This window comes from Myodes glareolus, chromosome 10 (genome assembly GCF_982192425.1).
Source record: "Myodes glareolus chromosome 10, mMyoGla1.1, whole genome shotgun sequence".
In the NCBI taxonomy this organism is placed as follows: domain Eukaryota; kingdom Metazoa; phylum Chordata; class Mammalia; order Rodentia; family Cricetidae; genus Myodes; species Myodes glareolus.
The window spans coordinates 25,906,146-25,929,058 of record NC_142035.1 but is presented as its reverse complement, the minus strand read 5'-3'; the positions used below and the strand labels follow the sequence as shown (position 1 = coordinate 25,929,058).

Genomic DNA, 22,913 nt, shown 5'->3' with positions numbered 1-22,913 from the left:
TTTAGCTCTTTGGAGCCTTCTCACCCAGCTCCCAAATAAATCACACAGAGAATTTTTATTACTCATAAATGCCTGGTCTTAGCTTGGCTTGTTTCTAGCCAGCTTTTCCTAACTTAAATTATCCCATCTACCTTTTGCCTCTTGTCTTTTACCTTTCAATATTTCCATATATCTTTTCTTTCCTTCTTATTCCGTATCTTGTTGTGTAGTTGGGTGACTGGCCCCTGATGTCTTCCTCTTCTGCTTTTCTCAGTCCTTGATCTTCTCCTCCCAGATTTCTCCTTGTTTTTATTCTCTCTGTCTGCTAGCTTTGCCTATCCTTTCTCCTGCTATGCTATTGGCCATTCAACTCTTTATTAGACCATTCAGGTGTTTTAGACAGACAAAGTAACACAGCTTCACAGAGTTAAATAAATGCAACATAAAGAATGCAACACATCTTTGGATCATGTGTATGGGTGTTTTGCCACATGTATGCCTGTGTGCCATCTGCATGTTGTGGCCCCCAGAGGCCAGAAGAGGTTGTTGGATTCCCCAGGACTGGAGTTGCAGAAGGCTGTTAGCTCCTGTATAGATGCTGGGAATTGAACCTGGGTTCTCTGAAAGAACAGCCAGTATTCTTACCGACTGAACCGTCTCCCCAAGCAGCCCCCACATCTTTGAATCATTAAACAAATATTCCTCAGCATAAACAATGTGACAAATCTTTAACTAGTATTCTACAACAGCCTGGAGAGATCTTAGTAGTTTGGAGCATTTGCTGTTCTTGCCGAGGACGTGGGTTTGGTTCTTGACTCCCACATGGTGGCTCACAATTATCTGTAACTTCAGTTTCAAGGGATCCGATGCCCTCTTCTGGCCTCCTTGTACCATGCACACATGGGGTACACAGGCATTCAAGCAGCAAAACACCTATATAGATATATAAAAATTTAAACAAAATAAAACAAATAAAACTCCCCACCAGAACTACCAGTCTGAGATTGGAGTTCAGATAATGAGAGTTCACATCTAGCATTCATGAGATCCCAGGTTCCATCCCCAACACCACCTAAACGGGATGTGGTGCAACATGTGTTTGCAATATCAGAACTTAGGCAGAGACAGGAGGATCAGGAGTTCCAGGTAATGGGTTGGAGAAATGACTCAGAGATTAAGAGTAACTGACTCTCCTTCTGGAGGTTCTGAGCTCAATTCTCAGCAACCATGTGGTGGTTCACAACCATCTGTAATAAGATCTGGTGCCCTCTTCTGGCAGCAGACAAAACACTGTATGCATAATACAACTTAAAAACAACAAAAAAAGATGGTCTAGGTTATTTTGTTTACATAGTGAATTTAAGACCATCCTGGAATGGGGAAAGGGCACAAATAGCAAGAGAAAGAACTAATGAAAATGAGGGAAATTTTTGGTAATTATTAGCTCTAGAAAAAAAAAAACAAAAATGCCAGGCAGTGGTGGCACATGCCTTTAATCCCAGCACTCCGGAGGCAGAGGCAGGCGGATCTCTGTGAGTTCCAGGCCAGCCTGGTCTACAAGAGCTAGTTCCAGGACAGGCACCAAAAGCTACATAGAAACCCTGTCTCAAAAATGCAAAAAAGAAGGGGGCTGGAGAGATGGCTCAGAGGTTAAGAGCATTGCCTGCTCTTCCAAAGGTCCTGAGTTCCCAGCAACCACATGGTGGCTCACAACCATCTATAATGAGATCTGGTGCCCTCTTCTGGCCTGCAGGCTGTATACAGACAGAATATTGTATACATAATAAATAAATATTTTTTTAAAAAAATCCAAAAAGGAAAAAAAAAGAAAATAACCAAAAATTGTGGAGGAGATGAAGCATAAGCACATATATTGCTCTACGTGTATTGCTTGGCACAGTAAAGTGTAACTCGTACAGGTATGCTTTACTTTAAGTCAGTTTAGTATCTTTTCATTACATTGTGTGTATCTGTGTGTGTGTGTGCGCGCATACGTACTGAGGTCAGAGGACAGCTTTAGCCGTTTCTTTTCCTTCTGCCAGTGGGTCCCTGGGTTCTTCAAGTTGTCAAACAAGTGCATTTTCACTGAATCATCAGAGGATGGCATATTTTTCCTATAATTGAGTGCTGTTATTGTTTTCTCTTGTTCTTGGAGACTGTTTTTTTTAATAAATTAAAAAAGTATTTATATATAAGTGTTCTGCATGTATGCATGCAGGCCAGAAGAGGGCATCACATTATAGATGATCATGAACCACCATGCGGTTGCTAGGAATTGAACCCAGGTCCACTGGAAGAGCTCTTAACCCCTAAGCTATCTCTCCACCCCCACCCCCTTGTGTATCATTGACTGTCCAGGAACTAGTTTTGTAGATCAGGCTGGCCTCGAACTCACAGAGATCTGCCTGCCCCTGCCTCCGGAGTGCTGGAATTAAAGTCGTGCACCACCACTGCCTGGCACAACTATGTATATTTGCTTTGGTATTAGGGGAGTGGGTCTCACTGTGTAGTCCGATCTGGCCACGAACTTGCTCTATACCTGAGGATGATTGTGAACTGCTCATCCTCTTGCTTCCATTTCCCAAGTGTTAGATTACAGGCGCGAGTCATTATGCTCAACCAAGGCTTTTTGATTTAATGATGAGAATAGCGGGATGCCAAAGATGCTTTCAAGGGAGGGTAATGTGAGGTGTTTCAGGTTTTAAAATTATTATTCAGGTCATCTCGTCGGGAATGGATTGCCAGGCCAAAAAGTCTATAAACAGAGAGAATAGGAATTGCAGGTTATGCTAAAGGTGGTGGTGGCCTGGTCTTGTTTGTGGTGCTATCCCTTGCTGGTGGAGAAATGCAGTTGTATTTGAAAGGCAGACAGAGGGATGCTGTGGCTGAATGGAAGTGCCAGGCAGAGTAGACTCGAGGATTTTCCTAAGAATTTGGCTTCATCCCTGGGTGCACCCTAATTGGGAGCCACTCAATACTTATCTGAGACCCAGATCAGAGAACTAACGAGAGAAAGCTTTCGGAAGGGGACGATGGAATAATCGCGTAGTGCGACCAAGGCATTGAGCTCGGTTTCTCAGAACGAGAAACAGTCGCAGGGGACCTGCGGATGCAGTCTGGGGTCCTAGGTGGGTCAGAGTGGGTGCGAGCAGAGAACCTGGGAAGCGCCACTGCACACTGGGTCCCGCCCCTCGCTGCGCTGTCCGCTTCCAAGCCCAATAAAGTTATTGAAATTGACGCGGTTGCTAAGGAAGTGGGTCGCCGAGCCGGGTTGCTAAGGAAGTGAGCGACCGCGTTCTCTCCCCATCCGGGGCAGCGGGGAATGGCTGAGCCCGGGATTCGCCGGCGCCGCCCGCTCTCGGCTGCGGCTGCAGGTGAGTTCGGGATGCGGGGTCCCCGCGGGGCACCCAGCGTTGTCCTGGCGTCGCTGCTCCGCGAGCCGCAGTATCCTCTGCCCCGCACCTGGGTTCTCTGACTGCCAGGCTCCTTCGCGGGCGCGGTCGGCACGACCCCCCATCTCCGCCGCCCCTGCTAAGTCCTCACTGCCGCTCTGCGGCTGTAGTCCCGGGTCCTGGCTGGGGAGGCAGCCCCGGAAGCACGTACCTGAGGTCCGAGCCTCGGAGCTGTGCCTGGCTGGCTGTGTGACCTTGGACAAACCCCTTGCCCTCTCTGGCAGCAGCAGATCTGTCTGTCCAGTGGGGTCCTGACACTTGCCGAGGAGACGTGTACGTGAAAGGGTTCCAAGTGGGAAGAGGGAGAGTGGCCCGGGTACTCTACGTGGGGATCAAGAGTCCCGTTTGAAGTCTGTATGTTTGAGTTTGAAGCTGCATCTCGTGGCATTGAGTCTTCTGCTCTTCTGTGAAGTGAGATAATGGACTGCTATGGGAAGCCAATAGGACTGGCGTCTGGAGTAGCTCGGCACATGGGGATTTTTTTTTAATTAGCAGATGTTAATTACACATAATAACGGGTTTCATTATGACGTTTCATGTTTCATTCGTGTGTATGATGTATTTTGGTCATGTCCCTCTCCCACTGACCCCCTCCCTTCTTCTAGTCCCTTCTAATTCCATGCCCTAGGGCAGCTTGCAAGAACTTGGTGCGGGGTTCTTTGCAGGAACATGGACATTTTACCAATGGCTACACCTCAGAAGAAAATGCCTCCTACCCCCTCAATCACCTTTAATTCATCTGAGGTGCCGGGGATGGGGGTGGGGCGACGTGACACCTCAGGAATGGGCGGGGTCTTGTGAGCCCCTCCCCCTAGCTACCGTTAACTGCCTTTAAATCCTTGTGTAGGTAGGAGTGGGTACTTGTGAGCCCCACTCAACAAAACACCTGGTTAGTGCTTACCGCACTGTAGTGAGGTATTTGGGATGGGATGGAAACCTTCCAGGAGGGGAAGATGTCTTGAAACCAAAGGGCTTAGGTGTGTAGCTTGCCAGCTCCCAGGTATTCCTTCTACCCTGGCCATTCCCCACCTACAGTTTTACTTCTTGGTCTGCTCAGAGGAGGGGAGTTGTTGATCTCTCAAGAGGTACTGGTGGGAAGAAACCCAGAGATAAGATTCTGTAGATGACAGGGGGTGGGGAGGTTATGGTTTCGTTTTGTACTTGTGCCTTGTCCATCACCCATTATAAGAAGAACAGGGGTAAATTTATCTCTTCCGGGAAGTGCTTAGAGTAGTAGTGATCGTTTATAGCTTGATGATAAGAAGTTTTTTGAAGCGTATTATCTCATTTAATCTTCACAGACTTTGTCAGGCAGCTGGTGATGTCACCCCGTCTTGTAGATGAGGAACCTGTGCCTGAGAAAATTGAATTTGACTTGCCTAAGAATCTGAGGTTTACAGTGTGATGGAGCTGGACATGCATTTTATCCCTTGCTCCCCGGTGCCTCTGCCTTCTCAACAGTAACTGTTAGAAGGCCACAAGGGTATTTTGAGTTGCTTTTAATTGCTTTGGCTAGAGGTTGTTCTCCCAATGGCATGGGAACAAGATCTCAGAAAAGCTTTGTTGAGTTTGCTACTAGCATATATTCATTTTATCTAATAAATTTCATTGACTTTTAAAAATAGTTTTATTACTGTAGTTTGTGTGCATGTGACGTGCATGTGTGCATGTGTGTGTGATGTGCATGTGTGTGTGATGTGCATGTGTGTGTGATGTGCATGTGTGTGATGTACATGTATGTGTGTGCATGATGTCATGTGTATATGTGTGTGATGTGCATGTGTATACGTGTGTGATGTGCATGTGTGTGTGCGTGATGTGCATGTGTGTGATGTGCATTGTGTGTACATGATGTACATGTGTGTGATGTGCATGTGTGTGATGTGCATGTATGTGTGTGCGTGATGTGCATGTGTATATGTGTGTGATGTGCATGTGTATGCGTGATGTGCATTGTATATGTGCATGATGTGCATGTATGTGCGCGTGATATGCATGTGTATATTTGCGTGATGTGCATGTGTGTGTGATGTGCATGTGTGTGCGTGATGTGCATTGTGTGTGTGTTATGCATGTGTGTGTTGTGTGTGTGTGTGTCTGATGTGCATCCATGAGTGCCAGCCTATGCTATGGCATGTGGAGGTGAGATGTCAACTTTGTGGAGTTGATTCCTTCCACCTTTATGTGTGTAACTGGGGATGAGGCTCAGGTAAACTCAGGTTGTCATGGCCTGTGTTTTACCTGCTGAGCCATCTCCCCAGCCCCACTGTGACTCTTTTATAAATGTATGTAGTATGTTTTGCTCACATTCGTCCCCATTATCCTCCCATTCCTGCTGATCTCTCTCTTACCAAATAGTGCCCCCCCCATCCACATCTCCCCACTCCTTTGGCATTCAACCAGTTTAATTAGGATTGCTTATAGCAATGCAAATGAGGGGTTATCTATTTATTTATTTATTTTTGAGACAGGGTTTCTTTGTGTAGCTCTGGCCGTCGTAGAACTCACTCTGTAGACCAGACTGGCCTCGAATTCACAGAGATCCGCCTACCTCTGCCTCCTAAGTGCTGGGATTAAAAGCATGTGCCACCACCCCCTGCCAGTGAGGGGTTGTTTACAAGAGCATAGTGCCTCTTCTTCAGCAACCATGGAGTGCCTATATAGATCTCAGGGAGGCGTGTGGCCTTGTGCATGACTGAATATTGATGGGCCCAGTGTCAGGTATCTACACAGGTAAGCACAGCTGCTGAGAGTTCAGGGGCCACAGCCATATCCTATCCAAAGACAGCATTCCATGCACTCCGCCCCCGTTCCTCTGCCTCTTACGTTCTTTCTGTCCCCTCTTCTGTGATGTTCTCAGAACCGTGAAGGGGGTAAAATGTCCCCATTAGGCTGAGCACGCACAGTCCCTTACTTTCAGCACCTTGACCAACTATGAGTCTCAATGACCGCTGCCCACTGCAAAAGAAACTTCTCTGAGCAAAACTGGCTTCATGACTAATCTATAGGCATCAATCTAAATGTTGCAAATGTAGTTTGACAGATATATCCTGTCCATTTAGTACTACAGCAGCAGTGGCTTCCCCACTAGGGCCTGTGTCCTCTCCAGCCATGGGCTTTTGGCCAGGTTGCAGCGCCAGATGGGAATTCCTTTCTGTGGAGAAGGCCTCAGATCCAAGCAGAAAGTTGTTGGTTACCCTGTAACAGCCAGGCCACTATTGCATGAGTGGGTACATCTCCCTGGGCAGGTCATTATGGTTGGATGAAGCATCCACAGCCAAGTGACACTGCTGATGACGTTTCCTCCCCAGCAGCCTGCCTAGCGCCTTTCATCCTTGTTAGGCACAGCCAGCACCAGGGAAGCTTCCAGCTGTGTCTCCAGCAATAGCTTCTTACCCTCTCATTCTGGTGGGCAACCAGCAGTGGCGTTAGCCTGTTTTGGGTCCCTCGTGGGCATCTCCAGTGATGTGAATGGGGACTGCTGAGACATCCAGTCCTGTGAACTGAACAACTGCCTGTTTCTTGGCCTCTACAGTGAGTGGCAGCCATTGTTGGACTGTTGCATCATGTAAGTCAATCTAATAAATCTCCTTTTAATAAGTACATTCATTATTAGTTCTGTTCATTTAGCAAAACCAGACCAAAATAGTATCATTCTCTAATAGCTCATGGTGAGGTCGCCTACCCCTGGCACTAAGGTTTTCCTTTAATAATGTATGGCTTTTGGGGGAAAAGCATCATTGAAATAGATAGCATTCAAAGCAAGAATCCCCCCATCCCATGCTGGAATGTTTAAAAGTGGCATTCTCTATCTCTCGGCTCTTCTTTAGTGAGGAATTTTGGTTAGATGATACTAAAGGCCCCATCAGTGCTGTTGTGGTTGAAGGTATACAGTTGGGCTGCTGGGTTAAAATTGTGGTCAGATTGTATGCCACCCAACAATTGCTTTACAATTTGTGCCACAGCTTCCTCACCCACAGAGCGTGTGATAACATTGACATCTTATAGGGCTCTTAGGAAGATTGACTCAAGTCCTAGCCAGTGAACTGCCTGGCACATTTGATAAATGATAACTGTCATTATTTGGGTTTAGCCTAGCACCTGTACTATATTTCATATTCCATTTGTGGTCGATGAATGAGTATGATGTGTGGTTATAATCTTAGATCTGTCAATCTTACAGGATCATCATAAGCCTGAGACACTTGCCACTGTGGCATTATGTAAACGTGGGTGTTATCACAGGCTTCCGCCAGGAGCCAGGACTTCCATGCCGGGGTGGGCGGCAAAGAAAGGAGAAGTCTGGGGCGGGGTGTAGCTCAGTTAGTAGAATGCCTGCTTAGTATGCATGAACCCTGGATTTCACCTCTGGTGCCATATAGAGCTTGGCATGGTGGTGTATGTATGTAATCCCAGCACTCAAGTGTGGAAGGCAGAAGAATCAAAAGTTCAAGGCCACCTTGGCTATATATCAAGTTAATCTGAGTCAATCTGAGGTAAGTGAGGCCTTGTTTTTGTTTGTTTTCTTTAAGGAGGAAACTGGTCATAGAATTCTAGGTTTTGCTGTTTGACACCAAATTCAGTAAATGTTTATTTCACCAGGGTATACAGGATGTTGTACCTCCGACAGTCTTCAAGGAACCCCGAGCTTAATTTGCAAGTACCTGTCATTTGACAGAACTTGATCTCCCCACTGTTTTGGCCTTAAGGGTTTACCAAGGCCTCGTGCATGCTAGGCCAGCATTCTACTAACCAACCCCATCTCCAGCCTCTTGTTTTTTTTTGTTTTGTTTTTTGTTTTTTTTTTTTTGTCTTTTTTGTTTATTTGTTTTGAGACAGGGTTTCTCTGTAATTTTGGAGCCTGTCCTGGTACTAGCTCTTATAGACCAGGCTGGCCTTGAACTCACAGAGATCCACCTAGGATTAAAGATGTGTGCCACCACCACCTGGCTCAGCCTCTTGTCTTTTGTTTTTGATGGGGAGGATCACCTTGGTTGCTGTAGCCACCGTCTAATTTCCAGGCTCAAGTGATCTTGTCACCTTAGCCTCCCGAGCAGCTGGGACTGTGTTTGTCAATACACCTGCCTTGACTTGTCTGAGTGAATTCATGTGTTGTGTTTGTGTTGGCCACAGAGTAAAGCCACTGTTGTCTTCTACATCTGCTTCCCGAGATGTCTGATAGGTACTTGTTGGGGCAGGAGTGGGATCCTCGAGGTGTTCCTATACCCCGATTTCCTTGTTAGCTTTCTTTTCTCCTGCCTTTCCTTCCTCCTCTCTCTTTCTTTCCATCTCTTCTTGTCTTCCCAGGCTGGCCTTGCACTTGCAGGTCTCCTGCCTGCCAGATCCCTACACATTTCATCTATGGATTTTCAGGTCTTGTGTGGTTGACACATTGCTGTCTGCATGGATCTTGATGCTATTGAGTTCTGAAATGGGCCTGCACTCAGTCCCATTGGTATTCTTGAGGGAGGGAGGTGCAGATTTAGCTCCCCAGTGGATGAACCCCGAGGGAGAGAAGCCATGCTCCTGGGAAATAGCCCACCTCACAATGGTGTCTTTTGACTCCAAGCACAGTGCTCTTGCTACCATGTTCCTTGAGCTTTATTTGTGTGACATTTGCTGAACAGCTGTTATGTAGCAGCCCTGCATTGTCTGGGGGTGACAGCGAAGAGAAGGATGAGGTCCTTGTTCTCACCGTTACAGCTCAGCAGGCACAAACCAAAAACCAAAAATTAGACAGACAGGAATTTGAACAGGATAAGCACTGTGGAAGCCGTGACACAGTGGTGGACTAGAAAGTCACTTCTGGGGGCGGGGCACTGCAGTTTCAACTGAGCCATCAGAAAAGTTGTCTGTGTGTGGGTGACATTTTTGTTGAAGCTTACTTTCAGGAAGGGGCTCACCGTTCAAAGGTATACCTAAAGGATAAAGACTCCAAGGTAGGAACAAGCTTGGTAAATTCCAAGAACCACAAGAAGTGGCTGTGACGATGGGGTGAGTGGCTGGGGCGCCCGTGGGAATCTCTCCCATAGAGGGACTCACAGGCTGGAGTAGTGCAAATGCAGTGGGAGCCATGGAAGACTTTGAGAAGAAGGTGTTACCATCTAGCTGTCTTTGGTTTGCTGTTTTTTCTGTGTGGATGTTCTGCCTGTACTCCTCTTTGGCATGTCTACAGAGGCCAGAGAGAGGTGTGGGATCTCTTGGAACAGGAGATGCTGAAGGTTGAGAGCCACCATGTGGGTGCTGGGACCTCTGGAAGAGCACTTACTGAGCCATCTCTCTAGCACCTGGTTGCTGTTTATATATATATATATATATATATATATATATATATATTGGAGACAAGGTCTTCTGTAGTCTAGGCTAAACGTTAAGCTCTCCATGTAGTCAACTAAGGATGGACTCGAGCTTCTGATTCTTTTGCCCATCTCCTGTGTGCTGGGGTTCTAGGTATGTATCTGCCACTACGCCAGCGCCTGTGGGGCTCTGGGCTGAACTCAGAACCTTGTGTGTGGTAGATAAGCTGTCTACTTAACTGAGCTATATCCCCAGCCCCTAGATTTTGTTTTACTTGTTTTTAAATCGCTTGGAGGGTGGATGGTGAGTTCAGTGTAGAGTATTTTCCTAGTGTGAGTGTGTGTGTGTGTGTGTGTGTGTGTGTGTGTGTGCGCGCGTGTGTGTGCCCTCTGTTCCATCTCCAGCATCACAAGAGGAAACACAGAAGAAAGTGAACTCTTTCTGGCCTCTGTGGTGTATGATTTGAGAGAGCTTTCAGTGGCAGCCGGAAGTCTCCATAGGAGGTTAGTAAGATGGTGGCAACAGCAGAAAGACTTGTTTTGGAGGTGGGGCCAGCAGGATGGGAGGATTAAGATGATTCCTGGGTTTTGGGCTTGAGCAGTTAGGTAGATGTTAGAGGTGCCGTCTGCCTCTAAAATGTTAGAGGACGTTTTGGTGAGGTGCAGAGAAAGGAACAACAGAATTATTCCAAAAGGCCAAGGGTGCAAACTGAAGGAACTCCCAGCTTCTGCTGAAGGAAGACAGCCAGGAAGATCTGGCAGAACGCCACCTTGAGCTTCCAGAAGACCTGCTTCTTTTCTAGGCTGTCTCTATGCCAGTCTGTGGAGCAGTAAGTGTGGCCTCTGCTAGGCTCATGCTTACCTGTCTCAGGCTGTATGGATCTTGGCTGATGGAGGCTGAGATGAGCCTAGCCAGCCAGCTCTTGGGGATAACATAGACTTACTAGCACAGCTCACTCCCAGCGCCTCAGATGGCCATGCTCTCCCTGCCAAAGTGCCTCTTTCCTGGCTGCTGGACAATAGGTCTTAAGGCTCAGAGCATTTTAGACAGGAGAAGGTGCTGAAAAGATGCTGTGTTCTGCCAGAATTCCTCGAGGACTCCCGAGAGTAGTAGCTCATCCTTGCTGGGATCCAGGCCTCATTTCACAAGTACCAGCAACAGCCTTTAGACATTGGCCTTCACTGGTGCTCGTTCCGCATCGTGGATGGTGAGACGTACAACTGCCCTGTCTGTTGCGTGTAGCTCTGGTGTTCATGATGCTCCTTCTGGGCTTCTCGTCAGCTGATTCTCAGTCAGTCGTGGTCATGTGGAGTATGGGTTGGCCTGTTTCCAGGTGAGGACTCCGAGATACTGAGAGGTCATTTCTGCTTGTCAGTGTATTCAGGATCTACAAGTGCTGAGGCAGGTAGAGTCTTGCTGGTCCAAGTGTGTTGTGCATGACAGAAACACTCTTGTTACTACTGGGTACCTCTTGAAAATGCAGTCTAAGTTTAGATCAGAAAACTCAGGGTCTGGATTTCACCACCATCCCTAGGTACACTTGCTTAGGTGATGGGAAGCAAAGCCAGGCACTCCTTTCATTTTCCTGCCATTCAGGCCTCTGTAGCTGCCAGTAATGCAGCCTTGGCCAAGAACGAGGAGCTATTGGAAGGTCTGAGGGTGGAATCACCGTAACAGCTGGATGACTTTTGGGTGGCACAGTTCAAACAGCTGGATGGTCTAAAAATGGAGTTCTCCCAGCTGCATGTTGCTAAAATAACTGTTGTCAGATCATCGCTGTGTCCAAGATCTGAGTTGTCAGATTCATCTCCAGGGTCACTGTGCTTAACCAGACTCAGAGAGACAAGCCTACAAGGCAAGAAATACAAACCCTCGACCTATAGCCTGGAAGATGAGAGCTGTGTGCACACCGACCTCCTTCACCACGAGTGCCGTGCCTGTGCAAGGCCGTGGTCATGGCCTGAGTGTGAAAAAACTCAAAACCCCTAGGACTTGGCAGTGATAGGGTGCAGGGGTACAAGCCCTCTTTCATTTCCCAGCAGCCTTGTACATGAGCTGTTCTTCCCCTTTCCAGAAGAGGGAAGTAGAGACACCAAGAATCACCTACTTTCCCACATATGCTGACCCAAGTCCACTGCTCAAAAAACATTGTTTATTACTTTTTATTGTGTGTATATGTTTGTGTGTGCATGGTATGTGTGTTGATGTGGGCGTGTGTGCCACAGTGTACCTGTGGAAGTCAGAGGACGTTTTCATGGGGTCAGTTCTCTTCCACCTTTATATAGGTCTCAGGGTTCAGACTCTGTGTCCACTGAACCACACCACTGGTCTTCTACTACCCCGTCCCACTTTGTATAGAACCCAGAGCCTCCTGCACGCTAAGCACATACTCTACCACAGGGCTCCATCCTTGGCCCCATCTATTTTTCAGGTGAGCAGTGACCACAGCACCCATGAAGTTTGTCAGAGGCCTCTCTTCTGTGTCTGGGTAACTGATTTTAAATGCTAATAGAGACAAAGGGCATCAAACCAGGCGCAGTGGTACTTGGTTATAATTCTAGCACTCAGGAGGTGGGTGTAGAAGGGTCAGGAGTCTAGGGTCAAGGTTACACAATTCCTTTTAAGTCAGCCAGCCTTACAAGAGACCCCCATCTCAACACACAAAGAACCAGACCAAAAAGTGACTTCAAAGGCTGTTTGAAGAGCTGGGAACTCCTTGGCTGTTTTAGAGTGTGATGTAAGTCTCAGTGTTCGATGACTGAGGCTACGGAGACCCAGCTCTGGGCTAGCTAGACTAACCATCATGCTTTGTAGCAGCCTAGCTCCAGGCCTCACAGAATCCGAGCTGGACTCTGAGCTTCTTTCCTAAGTCACTTAACCCTCCGAGGAGAGAAGAGGGCACCAGAAGTTCTGCAGGGCGGTACCTTTCAAAAGTTTTGTCCAAGTCGGGTGGCGGTGATGCACACCTTCAATCCCAGCACTCAGGAGACAGAGACAGGCAGATCTCTGTGACTTTGAGGCCAGCCTGGTCTACAAGAACTAGTTCCAGGACAGGCTCCAAAGCTACAGCAAAACCCTGTCTTGAAAAACAAAAGCAAAAAAAACAAAAAAAGAGAAAAAAAGAAAAAAAAAGTTTCTTGTCCGGGCTGGTAAGATGGCTTAGTGGATAAAGGTGCCCAATGACCCGAGTGCAAGCTAAAGACACACTTGGTGGACAGAGAGAACCAGCTCCTGCAACAAAACTGTGGTGGTGCCTGCCTTTAACCCAGCACTCAGGAGGCCGAGGAAGGTGGATCTTTGTGAGTTCAAGGCTGTTGTGGTAAACATAACCAGTTTTAGACTAGTCAGTGCTAAATGGCAAGACACTGTCTCAAACTCATCCCCCCAAATTTAAAAATATTTCAGAAGATTTATTAGTCAGTCCTATGATAGCATAGAAAATTCTGGCAGAATTTTAGCAGTAATTCTGCCATTTGTATTGTGACATGGCAAATAAGTCAGCCTGTCTGGACCTCAGTGCCTGTTTCTCTGTGTATGTTTATGCATGTCTGTAGCTGCATATGCAAACACATGACATTTTCTTCTCCCTTGGTGCCTCTCTGCTGGGCTTTTCCCCTGGGTGGGGCTTCCGGAGCACATTTCTTAACAGTCAGTTCTCCTAGCATTGCCACCAATCTGTGTCACACCTTTGCTATTTATTTATTTATTTATTTATTTATTTTTGGGTTTTGAGGCAGGACTTCGCTGTATAACAGCCTTGGCTGTCCTAGAACCCACTCTGTAGACCAGGCTGGCCTCAAACTCACAGAGATCCACCTGCCTCTACCTCCTGAGTGCTGGGATTATAGGTGTGCGCCACCACCTGGCTCTGACTGCATTACATCTTGAGGTGGGACTGTTTAGTGATCACTGTGTCTCCTCACTTTGTCACCTGACTGCAGACACTGAGCCCGTCATTGCTGGCAGACCTGTCTTTAGTATAATGTTGCATTAGAGATCTCCCTCACTGGTGACAGAGGGATTTTAGTTTGGGCAGGTATTTACAGCACGCACTCTCCTTTTCCTACATTAGAGGACAGTATAGACGTGGGTATGGTTCAGGGGAAATAGGAAGAGGACTGGGATTTGGGACATTAACACACTGTCACCCACACTGCAGTCCTTAATAGCAAGCACCTTTAGCACTGGTATCAGTGGGACTGTGTGGCCTTTTGTGTAACACAAACTGGGCAGAATAGGAGCACTGTGCAGTCTCTCGCAGCCCAGGGGTGGCAGCAGCCATTCCCCTGCTGATGACTCAGGAACATGAGCACAGAGCCCGCTGGTGAATCGTGGAACACGAGAGTCTGCTCAGGACTGAGATGACTGCAGAAGGTGGCCTTTGGTTTTGCAGGAGGAACAGTAAGGAATCTGGGATGCCCTGAGAAATGGTGCTTCTCCTTGATGCTTCACTTGGCAGCCTTTTTAAAAAGGGAAAATGTTCCTGTTTATGAAAATAAAAATTATTTCCATTGAGGAAATATCAAGGAACTCACGAAAAGTTCAAAGTAAGGTTCACCCCAAGTCCTATCACCTAGAAATAACAACCCTGCTAACTGTTACTGCCCATGTGCAAATGTGTTCCACCGTGTTCGACTTTCGAGAAGTGCAGGTCCTGGGTATTTCCCAAAGGCTGTATCCAGGGTTTAGAGAGTGTGAATAATGCTACCGAGAGAATGAGTTAGTGATGGTTCTCATGCAGCTTCGTCCGTTGTCCACATTTCTGGTTTTTGTTGTTGTTAAGGTGCTGGGGACTGAAACTAGTGCCTCTTGCATACTCTACCACTAATCTGTGTCCCCAGAAGCTGTCCTTGACCTCCAACTGGCCTTGAATTTCCAAAGTTCTCATCTCAACACCACCTCCCCCACACACAGGAGCTGAGACTACTGGTATGTTCTACTGTAGCTGGTAGTGTTTATATTTCTAACCATAATTAAAAATTATTTAATGAAAAGCCATTGGAAGGAGTCAGCCTTGGTAGTACACGCTTTTAATCCCATCACTAGAGAGGCAGAGGCAGGCAGATCTCTGAGTTTGAGGCCAGTCAGGTCTACAAAGTGAGGTCCAGGATAACTAGGGCTATCATACAAAACAAAACAAAACAATCAAACAAGCAAAAGAAAGTAGCAAGGAACAGTGACCTATCACCTCCTGGCTATACCAGCGTCAGGCAGCCCCCTCCTCTAGTCCCATCTACTGCACCCTGATTATTTTGAAACAAATTATAGATCACATAACTTTATCTGAAAATGCTTGTATCTATCTTAAAAAGATAAAATTATTTTTAAAATACTGATTTTTATTTTATGTGTATGTGTGTGTGCCTGCATGTATGTATGTCCAGTACATGTATAGAGGTGCCCGTGGAGACCAGAAGATGTCAGACCTCCAGAAACTGGAATTACAGGTGGTTGTGAGCCTCCTAATATAGATGTTATGAACCAAATCTGGGTCCTGCGCAAGAGCAGCACATTCTCTTAACTGCTGGATCATCTCTGCGGTTCCTCTTTTTAAAAACATTTTATGTAGTGTGTGTGTGAATGTAATGGTCAGAGAACAACTTATAGGAGCTGGATCAAATTTAGGTTGTCAAGCTTGCTCGACAAGTGATTTTTACCTACCAAGAATCCCAGTGACCCTAGAAACTTCACTTCTTTCCTGGATCAGCACACGGAATGAGAAGCTTTTGGCAGTAGGGCTTTTCCAGCCAGGTGGGAGTTCAGAGTATGATTCTGAGTATCGAGTGACACGGGGAATGGGGTGCACTGTGAGTGAGCTGTCAGGTGGTACATCCGGGAGAAGGGACAGGACAGTGCCTTCTGTCAAAAAGGAATGTGCACAGCATTTTCACATACTGGTTCCTCCTGCCCATCCTCCAGGTAATCAGGGCAATCATGACAGCACTGGTAAGAAAACTAGACCATGGCATTTAGCCGTGATTAAAAAGCGTGAGCTGGCCGCACAGTGGTGGCTCATGCCTTTAATCCCAGCACTCTGGAAGCAGAGGCAGGTGGATCTTTGTGAGTTCGAGGCCAGCCTGTTCTACAAGAGCTAGTTCCAGGACAGGCTCCAAAACTACAGAGAAACCTTGTCTCAAAAAACAAACAAGCAAAACAAACAAACAAACAAAAGCTTGAGGTGATCTGAGCAAGAGAAGCAGATTGTTTATTGTATAATCCACCTGAGTTACTATTTTTCATAAAGAAGTAGGGGAATGGGATTGGGAAGTTGGCTAGGTTAATAAAGTGCTTGTCACACAACCACGAGGACATGGATTCTTATCTCCAGACCCACATAAAAAGTTGGGCACAGTGGTGTCGGTCTCTATTCCCAGTGCTGGGGTGTGCTGGCTAGCCAGTTTAGCAAATCCATGAGCTGCAGATCCAGGGAGACACCCTGAATAATAAAATAAGGTCTGGCGGTGCTGGCACTCGTGTTTAATCCCAGCACTTGGAGGCAGGGGCAGGCGATCTTTGTGAGTTCAAGGCCAGCCTGGTCTACAAAGTGAGTTCCAGGACAGCCAAGGCTGTTACACAGAGAAACCCTGTCTTGAAAATCAAACAAACAAACAAGGTGGAGAAATGTTTGAGGAAGACCTCTGGTTTCCACTCCCACACCCATGTACACCCACACACAAGAAGTAGGGGAATAAGGCAGGTGTGGTCATGCACACAGGTAATCTCAGCACTTGGGAAGAGAATGCAGGAAGGTCAGGAGTTCAAAGTCCTCCTCAGGTACACAGCTCATGGTGTGGGGTTAGATGGTCTAGGCTACATGAGACCCTGCCTTAGAAGAGAGAGAAAGGTAAGGTGATGATGGATGGTGCTTTGGTGCACTGCGTGGGGGGGGGCGTTGACTGACACAAACCCCAGGCTCACTGTGGGTGGGGTGCCCTGGAAACTTAAATTAATTTGTAGGAAATCTATGAGATTTCAATAAATACAAAATTAAATACAAAAGGGGGTTTCTGTCCCACCCCCAGATAAATGATTTGTTTGTATCACCAGATAACAGTGTTCAGTGCCATTTTGTGGTCAGCGCAGGGGTGCTCTGTTGGTCTCACTGGGCACACTTTCAGGTTGCTTACTGAGAATGTGTCATTTACAGATGCTCAAATCCAAATCAAAGTGCTAGCCTGTCTCCCCATTGAGGGCCTTTGGTCCAGCCCCAAGGTCCTCTTCAGGGTCCAGATGAGATGCTACAGGAAGTGAAAGGAACTTATGGGTATCTGAGGGCGAGTGAATCCTCTCACACCGTGCTGTTCCAAACAAGTTTGTTTATTCTTCTGCTTCTGTTCCAATTCTTCTGTTCTACTTCTAATTCCTCCCAGCTTCTTCTCCAGCCTAAAAACTCTCTCTTTACAAGAGGCTTGAAGCAAAGAAAATGTTACAAGAGTTACCTCTCATTGGTCAAAAGCACATTCCTAGGGTAAGCGATAAGGAACTGTGTCATTTACCATGGCAACACAAGGGTTTCAAGGCTATAGGGGGCAAGACTGTAATCAGAGCCCAGTGGCACAGTGTCCATAGGTCTTTTATCAGCTAGACCTGGCAAGCGAAGAGTTGGCATGCTTTTCTTAGGGTGCTTTGTGTAGCAGCTTTGGTTGGATCCCTGCAGCTCCGACCTTGTGCACAGCTGTAATTTACGGTCTGTTTACAGAGCCTTTAGTTGGAACTGCTTTGAGGTAAAAGTGAGCTAATTGTGTGTAGTTTGCTTTAGACTGAGGAGAAATTTGTTATCTTCTGATATTAACCTGAGTAAAAGAAACAAAGTGGGCTTTTAAGTGTTTATAGTTAAGGGACAAATAGATCTAGTAATGAAGCATGTCCTAGTATAGTTTCTATTTATTAAAATTATGTAGCTAAATGAAAAGTCATCTTCCTGATCACCCACAGATATAATGTGCCTATAAGATTGAGATGTAATCATGAGATTACATATACACATCACATGAGATTACCACTACAGTGCAGGTACTGGGGAGACACCAAGCTGCTTTAGCAAAAGTGAGCAGCAGTTTCCAGAGTCAATGGTCCTGCAGGCCTTGTCTGACAGGATTGACCTCCGTCAGAGAAGCATTCGTCTGGGGCTGACATCTGAGTTCTAGTTGTCAGCTAGAACTCTCAGCTAGAACTCTCAGGGCCTCTGATGTCTCTCCAAGCAGGGAGTGGCTGTATTGCTTCCTTCTATGTTGATTATAAAAACCAAATACATGAACCCATCAGAAAGTCCAAAGAACAGAAAGACATACAAAAAAAGACATGCAAGCTCACCAACCAGACAGCACTGTGACCCACAATCCCATTGCTCCATTAGTGGGTGCAGTACTTTGGGGCATGCTTCTTACCAGCCTCACTCAATGGAAGTAATTTTGTTCTTTTAGACAGGGTCTAACAGTACCACTGGCTGACCTGTCACCTGCTATTTAGACCAGACTGACCTCAAACTCACAGAGGTTCATCTGTTGCTGCCTCTACTGGGATTAAAGGTGTCCACCACCACTGCCCAGCTTACATAAGATTCTTAAGACTGAGCAAGTAGAAACCATACAAATCTCATACCTGTTGAGCTCTAAAGCTCATGCTTTGGTCTTTTTATCACAGTGAGCATTTTTTTAGATTTATTTTTATCTTATGTGTTTGAATGTTTTGCCTACATGTGTGTCTACATACTGTGTGTACACCTGGCCTGCAGAGGTTGGAAGAGGGTGTTGGATCCCTTGGAACTGGAATTCCAGATGGTTGTGAACTGTCATGTAGGTGCTGAGAACTGAACTCAGGTCATCTGCAAAAAGAAGTACTCGTAATTACTGAGTCATCTCTCCAAATCCCACCTGCATTTAAAAGAAGATTTATGTTTATTTTTATTTGTGTATGTGTGTTTATGAATGTATGCTGTTTATGTTTAGTTGCTCACAAAAGCCACAAGAGGGAGGCACATCCCTGAGGCTGGAGTTAGAGACCATACTAAGTCACCATGTGGGGCCAGGGAACTGAACCTGTGTCCTCTGTAAGAACAGGCAGTGCTCTTAACCACGGAGATATTGCTTTATCTCCCCTAATTTAATTGTTTCTAACGAGGTATATCGACATTATTAAAAAATGTTTTTGTTTCTGAGATAGGAGCTTATGTATTTGAAGCTTCAAACCTGGTATAACTGAGGATGACGTTGAATTTTTGACTTCCTTCTCTCCACCTCCCCAGTGCTGCACCACCATGTCTGTGTTTTTTTGGTGCTGGAGATCAAACCCAGGGTTTCTTTTATGCTCAGCAAGCTTCTCCCAAGCTAGCCACATTCCTAGTCCACGATTTAAAAAGGTTGACTAGATAGTGTATGTTCACATGATTTAAAAATCCAGTGGGTATAAAAGTGCACACAGTGACATTCTTCTCCTACCTTGACTTTGCCATCTGGCTCTTTTAGGGAAACCATCCACACCTGACAACCATTATTGTTATGTGGCTTTTGCATCTCCCTCCAAATGTTTGGAGGCTGGATTTGTTGTTATTTTTGGTATTTTGAGACAGGATCACTCAGTGTTGTCAGACTAGCCTTCAGATCACTGTCATTTGCTTCAGCCTCCTGAGTGCTTGAATTAAGGTATGCAATACCACACTAGCCCACCCTACAGATAGGTTTTGTGCAATCACAAGAAAATGAAGAACTAATCCCTCAATGCAGATTTCATGTTCTTTCAAATATTCTGCAAGATAGTGATGTTTTGTAAACAGAGATGAACAAACTCTGTGTGTGTGTGTGTGTGTGTGTGTGTGTGTGTGTGTGTTCGTCTCAAACCCCTGGGCCCTGGTGATCCACACACTTTATCTCCCCAGTGCGCAAATCACAGTGTGAGTCACTTTGCCCATTTGGAAATCTTGTAACTCCCGTTGTGAAAATGCATCTTAGGGACCAGGGTGAAAATGTCCTTTCCAACAGTGTACTTCAGGATTTCGGGGTCCTGATACAGAAACTGACACTTCCCTAGGCAAAGCCTGCGAATGGAGGTGATTTAGGCTGGCTGACAGTGTTGCTTTTGTTTCCCGTGGTGCTTTTCTGACAGTGCACATGATCTGTGGCACAGCCTGCATCTCAGACACTCCGTCCTTGAGCCCTGGGCAGGCCGTTGGCAGGAGGTTCCCTGTTCTTTTAGAGGACCTGCGTTGCAGTGTATTGATTAGAGATGTATTAATGTGTGCTCTGTGTGTCTGGACTGCTTCTTGCAGGGCTGCTCCTGTGGAAATGCCAGACATTTATTTTTATCCCCATTTGAAGAGGCCGCACACCTATGAAAGGAGAATTAGGAAAATACAGATGTGTTGGAAGAACAGGGAGATCTCCTGCATTCCCATCACCAAAAGTGGACCACTGCTGATGTTTCAATGACTGCTTTGTTTGTTTTTTGAGACAGAGTTTCACTGTGTAGCCCTGACTATCCTGGAAGTAGCTCTGTAGACCAGGCTGGCCTTGAACTCACAGAGATCTGACTGCCTCTGCCTCCTGAGTTCTGGGATTAAAGGTGTCTGCCACCACCCAGCAAGTGTTTTATTTTTATATAACCATGACGACATGTCTTTTCATCTATAACCATTTCTCAGGTATTATAGAGTTTTGCAAATGTCTTTCTTTTCTGCTTTAAAATGTTTTATTAAAATCTTTTTAATAAAACCAGATACTCTTGAGACAAAATAAATTTAAGTCATTGTTATTTTTTTCGGGGGGGGCGAGCACTCCCTGTGTTGTCCATATTGATTTTAAACTCAGGCTCAGGTGACCTCAGGTGACCTCTGGCTGAGCATCTGGGGTCAGCCAAGACCAAGTGTCTTTTTAATGATGGCATAGTGTGGTGGACTTTTCTTTCATTTCTCTTTCTGAGACAGGGTTTCACCATGTAGCCATGGCTGTCCTGGAGCTTATTGTGTACATCAGCCTGGCCTCAAACTCACAGTGACCCATCTGAGTGCGTCAGCTTCCAGGGTGCTGGGCTAAAGGTGTGGGCCTCGTGTCCAGCTAGTGTCTCATTTGCTCAGTTTAGTTTTAAAAGAGAAATTATCAAATACTGCAGGTGGAGTTGAATCTCTTTCCCTCTCTAATTGCCTTTTCTCGCTTGTTTCTCCCCTGTCCAGTTGGGCAGCTGGAGGTCCTCATTGGCGTGCACACCCTTCTCTACGACTTGGTCTCAGGGGGTTTTTTTTTGGAGACAGGGTCCCATTTTGTAGGTGAGTCTGGACTAAACCTTGCCAGTTCAAGGACTGACTAACTTTTTCTGCAAAAGTCGAAATTGGTAAATATTTTGGACTTGGGGGGACCTTACTTTCTGTTATAGCCACTCTACTCAGCCATTTTATAGTCACTGTAGATCTAGGCTTATGCAAACGAAGGGCCATGCTATGTTTCAGTGAAATGTCATTTCCAAAGGTGGGTGTGGGCCTGGTTTGGACTGTGGCTTGTCTTGAAGACCTCTTATTACTTTACTGACCGCTGCGCTGAACTACCTGTAATATTTTAATTTTGGTTTCCCCATAAATTGATGTGTAGGTGTCACTTTTTTGTTATTGTTATTATAACACTGCTGGGGGCTAGAGTTGTAGCTCAGTTGGTGGAGTCAGCTAGGCATGGTGGTACCTGCCTGTGACCCTGCCACTTGCGAGGTCAAGGCAGAAGAATCAGAAGTTCAAGTTGGCCTCAGCTGTATGGTGAATTTGAAGTCAGCCTGGGCAGTGTGAGACCCTGTATCAAAAACATAAAGGAAGCATCCTTGTCTATGTTTCTTTCTGCACATGTGCAAGGTTCCATCAGGACATGAACATGTGGAGAAGGTGGAGCTGCTGAAAGTTTTTTGTAGCACAAATTCTAATTGGTCTCAGTAATAAAAACTCAAAGTCAGCTATCAGGAGGGGAAAGCTGAAGGATCAGAGAAGCAGAGCGGCAGCCACTAGAGTTCTTACCTCTACCAGTGCTTAGACCACAGGGGCGATCCTGTCCTCAGACTGCAAGCTCAGACTGCATCCTCAGACTGCACTGAGCTCCTGTCTCCTCCCACTTTATATTCCTCTCTCCTGTCAGCCATGTCACGCCTCTCCCCACCTTCCTGGTGCTGGGATTAAAGGTGTATGGTCCCAAGTGCTGGGATCACCTGTGTGTGAGCTCTGCTTCTCTTTTAGACTGGATCAATTTCGTGTATGCCAGGGTGGCCTTGAACTAACAGAGTCTGCTTCTGTCTCCCGAATCCTGGTGTGTGCCACCACTGCTTGGCCTCTGGTGGCTTAGCTCTGCACTCTGATCTTCAGACAAGCTTTATTTGTTAAAACACAAACAAAATATCTCTACAATTTCTTTTTTTGAGGCAGAAGCTGATGCAGAGTCCATGGAGGGATGCTGCTTACTGGCTTGGTCTCTATGGCTTGCTCAGCCTGCTCTCTTTCTTCTTTAAATTTTATTTATTTATATTTTATATGTGAGTGCTCTGTATGTATACCTGCAGGCCAGAAGAGGGCATCAGATCCTATTATAGATGGCTGTGAGCTACCATGTGATTACTGGGAATTGAACTCAGGACCTCTAGAAGAGCAGCCAGTGTTCTTAACCTCTGAGCCATCTCCCCAGCCTGTGGTATATGGTCCATAAGTGCTCTACCACTGAAACACACTCACAGCCCTCTGCTTATATTTTATTGACCAGTGTACTGTTTAAATAAGGGGGGAGGAATAGGAGGAGAAGAGGGAGGGGAAAATGTTGGAGAGTTTTGATGCTGGAGACCAAACCCCGAAATCCCCACAAACTTAGCACAGCTGTCCCACAGAGCTGCATCTTGCTATCATTCTGTTTGTTTTCTTTGAGACAAGATTCTTACCATGTAGCCCTGGCTGACCTGGAACTCACTTTGTAGACCATAGAGTTCTGCCTGCCTCAGCCTCCTGAATGCTGAGCTGTTTTTTTTAATAGTTACACTTATTTATTGTGTATGGATATATTTCTGAGTGTGACTGTGTCTGAGTATATGTATGTGTGCAGGCGTATGCACATCATTGTATATGTGTGGTGGTGTATGTATGTGTGCGAGCGTATGCATGTCATTGTGTATGTGTGGCGGTGTATATATGTGTGCGGGTGAATGCATGTCATTGTGTATGTGTGGTAGTGTATG

The 22,913-nt window shown here is 46.2% G+C and overlaps 1 protein-coding gene across 1 annotated transcript in view; it reads left to right on the top strand.

The window, feature by feature from the left end:
- The first annotated feature begins 3,263 nt into the window (after positions 1–3,263).
- Kif3b (kinesin family member 3B) overlaps positions 3,264–22,913 on the top strand; it is a 45,615-nt gene continuing 25,965 nt past the window's right edge. Inside the window, exon 1 of the mRNA XM_048445558.3 lies at positions 3,264–3,353. The gene's annotated coding sequence lies outside the window, so the exon portion shown is untranslated. The remainder of the gene's footprint in view (positions 3,354–22,913) is intronic.